Below are 7,430 nucleotides of genomic sequence, written 5' to 3'. Positions count from 1 at the left end.
TGCCTGGAACTCAAAGGACCAGCCCCAGCATGCACTGGGTATGAATCATACTATTTTTCTTTCTCCTCAAGCCTGAAACAAATTTCCTTCTCTTCCAGATAATGACATGCCTTCTTTCTTTAGATACTAGAAACACTTTGGAGAAAAGTTCGTATCCCTATACTCCTAAATTTACAAACTTTGCTCCTCCTGCCTCTTTCTATACAACTGGCTTTCCTCCTATCAGTATCATGGGACTGTCTTTCCTTGTGGCCAAAGGTAAACCCTTCATTTGTGCCTGGCATCTGCCCCCTTCTTCCTGCTTTATGACTTTGCTCTTGCATGATTCCCTTCCCATCTGCATGATCACTGCTTTTCTTTTTACTGATCCTTCTCGTCAGCATACATACACATGGTAATGCCTGGTTAGAAACTACTCCTTAACCAACAATTCCCTACAACTAATTTACCATTTTTTCTGTCTCGCACAGAATGAAAAAGAGCTTACCCATTATCTCTGTTTTTTCTACTTCCAGTTTTTATTGAATCCACTCTAATGAAAGGATTGCCCTCACTTCTTGAAATTACTCATTTCAAGTTCACTAGTGACTGGCACATTGCCAGATTTGGTCCTTTTCTAACTCAGCCTTTCAGCACTGAACTTTGAACAGCTGGTCATTTCCCCCTTAGAATACTGAAAGAGCCTTCCAACTGTTCTATGCTTCCTCCCATGCCCTCTCTGCTCTCTGCCCCATAAAACAGCCAGGGTGTCATCTTAAAAACATAACAAGTCATGTTCTAAGAATGTAAATGTTGGATGTGGTATGGTAAAGGCAGATGAAGCCACAGGAGGAAAGAATGACGCTTGGAAGAAAGAAGTTTAAATTACTCCCGTGTCCCATAAGGGCAGGGTCACTGCCTCTGTGGGACACGTGACACCGGTGACACCAGCACTGATGGTGGTCAGGAGGCAGAGGGTCAGGAATGAGGAGAGAGCCAGGCAGGGCAGGGTAAACAGTTTAGATTTGGCTAATGTGAATAGTTTTGGTCAGCTTTAAGCTACAGGGGTGATCTCTAGTGGGCCACTGCCTGGCTCTGGATGGAGACTGGGGAATGTTGCCTTGTAGGGCACGTGGGTCAGATAGAGGAGGTATGGCTCTGTACTGGTGAGTTTGCATATGAAAGGCATAGTCCCAGCTAGACCCTTGGCTCTCTCTAAGAATTGGCTAGCAAGCTCTCTGAGCTAGAAGGCTTTTTTTTTTTTTTTGAGATATCAAAACACCATAATATACAGAAAGTAAAAAAAAAAAAATATATATATATATATATGACACATTCAGATCTGATGCTTTCCCATTATATTTAGAATGAAATCCAAATGCATAACAGTGGACCCCTAGGACCTTAATGATTTGGCTTCATCTTACAAAATACTTCTCCCTGCTCACTTAGCTTTAGCCTAAGTGGCTTCCTTGCTGTCTTAAACATGTGAAATGCTCTTCTGTCTTTTATTTGTCTTTACTTGGCATGTTTCCCTTTGCCTGTTAAAACTGTTGTCTGCTGCAGTGTCTGCATGACTCACTCTCCCACTGCGTTCAGGTCACTACTCAACTATCTCCATGTGCCTTTCTGACCAACTTTGCCAAGATCACATGTTTTTCCCCATCTTTCTTTGTTCCATTACCTTTCTTTTTAAAAAAATACTTGTTTATTTGTGAAAGAGTGAGCAGGGGAGGGGGGCAGAGAGAAGGATAGAGGATGTGAAAATGGCTCTGTGCTGGCAGTGGTGAGCCCAAAGTGGGACTCAAAGTCACGAACCCTGAGATCATGATTTGAGCGGAAGTCAGACACTCAACTGACCAAACCACCATTCAGGTGGTTCCCCCATTACCCAGGTACCCCCCATTACCTTTATTTCTTGGTGGCATTTATTCCTTCTAATTTTATATTACGTATCAGGCTAAGGTTTTATGATATACATATGGCATCATGGTTCCTGAATAAAGTGGAAGGAATTGGCAGTGAGAGAGAATGTTTTTGAGGGAAAATAGTAAAATCTTAAAGGATGGTGTGTACTGAAAGTCATGAGGAGGTAGAAATCTACCTGGTAAGACCTCAGTTTTGGAATCTTTAAACAACTGCTCAGGTGTTACCGCAAAGTAAGAACTTTGACAAGGTTTTGTTTCAGAAGCAAAGGCAGGATGAAGAGAATTCCAAGAATCCCAGATGTTATGCTGTCCAGAAAATGGGAGTTCCCAAAGCCCCATCTCTTGAGAAGGGAGCAGCCCTGACTTTTCAATCCCTGTTTACATCGGCCTCCCTTTCACACTTTTCTTAGGTGATTTGCTTGAACTAGGATACCCGCAGCTATTTTCTCAGACTCCCTGGAAAGACTCATACCTCTCCCTCCAAAGGGCATGTAATATTTGTGCCTTTTCTCAGGTCTCTAGAATCTATGCAAGGCTTGGGTAGACTTTACATTTCAAGAATGCATCTTTTCTTACAATATAAAGGCTAATTGTCAAGACTTTGATTATTCCAAATTGTCCTAAAGTTGGCTTTACCACCTGGCAGTCTTTTTCTTTTGGTTTTTTAAGCACAAAAACAACTTTACTGTTTCCAAAATACAGTAAAAATGGAAGGACCCAGAGTCTTCTCCAAGGCCGAAGGGCCAAAACTACAGTTCTAAAGGTGACTCCAAGAACTCCAAGGAGGGACAGGGTTATATCTCTTGTTGAAGGTTGCATGATGAAAGTTAAAGTCTTTGATATGTATTTTAGGGGGAGAAAAGAGATTTGGTATATCATATCTCTTATTTCCTCTGTGACTAAAAATGTCACGGTTATTTGTTAAGAATATGGGGGAGTAGTAAAAGAGTGGAAAAATTCTGAATCTCTGATATTTAAGAAAAATATCATAAAAAGGGTCTCTGGGAACATATAAGATAAGATCTCTGGTCAACATTCATATCAAGTGGAAGTGAATGAAGTTTTGAAGGTATCTAACTGCCTTTTTTCATTATTTTCTCCAACATTATTCATCATTTTAGATTGAGCGATGCTCACCTGTTGGGGTTTAGTCAAGAGTATATGTGGCGGAAGCAAGAATGGAACAGAGGATGTTGGCATGTACAGGACTGATGAAACCGATTCTAAGTGTAGGCTCAACAGGGTTAGATACGAAGAAAATTAAGCATTTAAAACTTGATGAAAATGAATGACTTAGAGGAGGTCATTCTGACAAGACATTCTGGCAAGATGGCACAAGGCTCAACGTAACAGATTTTAACTAAGTAGAGATAAAATTATCTTGAAGCAGTAGTTCGAATACATAAGGTTCGGCGGAGTGAGCAGCTTCGATTGCAGAAGGCTGAGGGAAACACCAGCTCTCAAATAGGCCCTGAAGGAATGGAGGAGGGGAGGGGAGGATTGGTGAGCACCAATTGAGGGATTTCCAAGACACTGTCAAGAGGTTTCCTAAAGGAAGAAGCAATGATAATTTGAACCAGGTGAGAAACTACAGAAGAATGTGGAACAAATTAGGTAACAGTATGACCAAAAACAGTACATAACATGGGGGTTTCTGAAGAATTAATCTCCAGTTCTCTGATTCTTGAGATAATGCAGGGAGTAAAGTTTGGGGAAACGAAGAAAGGCTTTGCTCTCGTATAGGTCAGGTGCTATCTGATGGGGTTGAGTGTTTTAGGAGCTGAGGGGAGCAGAAAGGGAATGAGATTACTTGCTTCTCCACTTTTTCTGTCTCTTTGTTGGACCCAGCCATGGTCTTTGGTAGTATCAGGCTGTCTTTCTGGGCAGAATCATCTTAGCTCATCTGTTAAGACACTGATACCAGGAAGGTCCATGTGTATGGTTGTGCATATTTCAGTTGGGTTTTTAAATTTTCACTGTGTTGGAAACAGTTGCTTCTTAGGATTGTGTGTGTGTGTGTGTGTGTGTGTGTGTGTGTATTTTGATCCTCATTTAAATAATATTGACTTATATAAGTGATAGAAATTGACCTTTCTATCTCCCACCTTTGTACCTTTAATTTTAGGTACCTTGGTAGCTGCTTTATGACAGGGTTTCAGAAAGGCTGGAAGGTTCCTTCTATGTACCTGCCTCTTCTGCTACCTAACTCCCTCTAAACATTTAAGTATACATCAGAGAGTAATTTATTCATTCTTTAAATCCAAACTCACCATGCAAGATCCAATATGTATAGCCTTATTGGATATTCACACTTTAAAGACACCATTGAATCTTTTTGTGAGGTATAATGTGACTTCTGAACATACTGAGGAACATGGGATTGGTCAGGGAATACCATGAGTGAGGAAAATAGAAAATACACATTATTAAGGATAAATTCAATTAGATAACAAAAAGTAATATAGTACTTAGTGTGTGCAAGGCTTTTTTTCCTGTAAATGTTCTACAGTATTAACATATTCAATCCTTATAATCATATGAGGTAGATACTATTATTATCATTCCCATATTACAGATGAGGAAAATGAAGCATAGAGCAATTAAGGAACTTATCCAAGACTGCACAGCTGAGTGGGCTGGAGTCTATCTTAGGCTAATTGAGGAGTGGCTGAGCATAATGGGTAGCTAACTCCATTCTCAGCACATTCACTCATTCTGATGGTTAATCAGTCTTGGGTTTTTAAGCAATTTATAAGGGATGATGCCGAGGACTATTTAAAAGAACCAATAGCATTTGCATAATTTAGAAGAGAATTGAAAGTGATAAAACTGTCAGTGCCCTCTCCCTCTCTGGTAGTGATTAGGCAAGGCAGAGAAACTCAATTATATCCAATCAAATCTCAGACTCACACTGTAGCGTGGAGTTTTCCTTACTAGCGATGTAGGCAGGAATGTACACATTAGATCATTTTATAAGACATTGATGCGTTAAAATAAAAAGTGTAAGCAGCCTATTTTAAGTCCGTATTTTAATTACTTTTTTCATTTTGTTTTAACACCGTATATTTCTAGATCCTGTACGAAGTGATAATGTCTGCAGATTTATGCTGAATGGCTTGGGAAGATCCCACCTGGATTTAGTATTTTTTTTAGATCATTTATATAATAATCTAAACAGTGGCATTTAATCTAAACAGAGTATTATATTTAGTTCCCATATCTATAAACTGATTTAATGATTAATGCAATTTATGATAAACATACAATTTTGTATCAATGAGGAAAGGAGAAATTACTCAATAAATGGTACTGAGACAGTTGGCTGGCCTAAAGGAATTTGGGTAGGGTCTCTAATTACACACACCAAAACATGTTTTATATTCAACCATATTTTTCCAGATGGCATCATGGAACTTAGCATATTAAAAAAAATGAAGTTGGGCATGGTTCCCAGGACCCAAGGACATAGGTTATTCTCTCATTTCTGATTAGTATTGAAGCATGTGGTTCCTGATCTAGCCTTGCTGGTACTCTAGACTTCAAGAAAACACACAAATGTGAGCTGGAAAGGTAGTAAAACCCAGAGCTGTAACACCTGGGGTCCCAGCAGACTCAGTAGGCGAGCTTGACCAAGGGAGCACTGAGGGAAGGACCCAGGGAATCAAGGGATGGTCATCAAGGGCCATCTTCCAGGAATGGGGCAGCAGCAAGACAGGTGTCAGGCCTGTCTGATGCACCTGCTCAGAGTTACCTCCCCCACCTCTGTCCCTTTCCTCTCCTGTTGTCATGAAGATGATTTCACAGGATGACAGTGGATATACCAACTTCTCAAGGGTAAACAGCATCATTATTTAGTTCAACAGCTAAATCATAAACATTCATACGTTTGGGTACAAAAATTTAATTTTTCCATCTCACCCATAATTACCTTGTTATATTCAATTAATAACTTTCATTTGCTTACTAAATGTCAGATAATGTGATATACTTGACTCCTATTCTCATGAACATCCTGCACAATGACCATTGTTCCCATTTTAAAAGTGGGGGCACTGAGGCTAAGAGTTTCAGTCTCTTGACCAAGACCACATGCTTATAAACATTAGAGCCAGAATTTAAACCAACATAACTTTTACTTCAAAATCTATGCCTTTTCTGCCTAATAAAATGCATTTTTGTTGTGTAACTCGAGACTGTGTTACACTTCAGATTTTCTTTTTTATATCAAGTTCTTGTAAAAGCTTTACTCAGCTTTAACTAGGAATCAATCACTAGTTTTTTGTGGTACAGTCAGAGAAAAATGAACTGAAATTATAGCTAGGTTTATCTGATCAAATTACTTTATTTACCTGACCTTATTGAATAAATGGAAAAGCAAGTTGTAAATATTCAAGTCTGGTTGCAAGGAAACTTGATTTTATTTAAATTACTTAATAAAAAGTCAAGAGATCTACACTTATGAAAAGAGTGTGAGAATGTTTGAATTTTTATCAGCATTAATCAGAAAAAAAAGTATTCAAATAGAATAATGTGCCAAAATCATATATGTCCTGTGTATAGTAAAAGATTTTTTTCCTGCATTATTAAAAACTTATTGTAAATATTTGTGTCAGTAGTATGTGCCTTCCTTTGAAAAGTGAGAGAGGTTTTCACTACAAGTATATCCAGAACAGATTTGAAAAATGTGTTTCAAATATGTTTGAATTTTTATATTAATCTTGTTTTTAATTTTAATTCTGACATAGTTAACACACAGTGTTCAATTAGTCTTAGGACTGCCATACAGTGATTCAACAATTCTACGTGTTACTCTGTGCTCATCGAAGTAAGTGACTCTTAATCCCCATCACCTATTTCACCCATCCCCCATTCATTTTCTCTCTGATAAGCTTTATTTTAAAGTTAATTTTTTTCAATAAGAACATTTTTTGCTTGAAGCGTACTTCAGAATACATGGTTCTAAAAGATATATATAACATTGCATCTAAGAAAATAGAATACATCTTTTCTTCTAGTACACATTTAGCAGAGAAAGGAAATAAAGAAAAATTATATATAAATAGAGGCCTGAAAAAACAATAACCTGACATTGAAAGTAATGACCAGTTTTTCCAAAAAATAAAATAGGCAATGCTTTAACTGCATGAACTAAGAAAAAGAGAAGCTAAAGCACCAAAATGAGAAATTGGAGAGAAAACAATACAACAGATAACCACAGAAAAATCTTCAGCCAGGAATACCCTATCCAGCAAGGCTATCATTCAGAATAGAAGGAAAAATAGGCTTTCCCAGACAAAAAACTAAACAAGTTCATGACTGCTACACCAGCCCTGCAATTAGTAATAAAGGGGATTCTTCGATTGCAAAGTAGAGACCAAAGGTTACAAAACCGAGAAAGGATCAGAGAAAATTTCTAGAAACAATGACAAAACAAATAATAAAATGACAATAAATACAGATCTATCAATAATTACTCTGAATGTGAATGGACTAAATGCTCCAATCAAAAGACAGAGTATCTGA

This window comes from Suricata suricatta, chromosome 3 (assembly GCF_006229205.1).
Source record: "Suricata suricatta isolate VVHF042 chromosome 3, meerkat_22Aug2017_6uvM2_HiC, whole genome shotgun sequence".
Taxonomy (NCBI): Eukaryota; Metazoa; Chordata; class Mammalia; order Carnivora; family Herpestidae; genus Suricata; species Suricata suricatta.
This window is presented reverse-complemented; position numbering follows the sequence as displayed.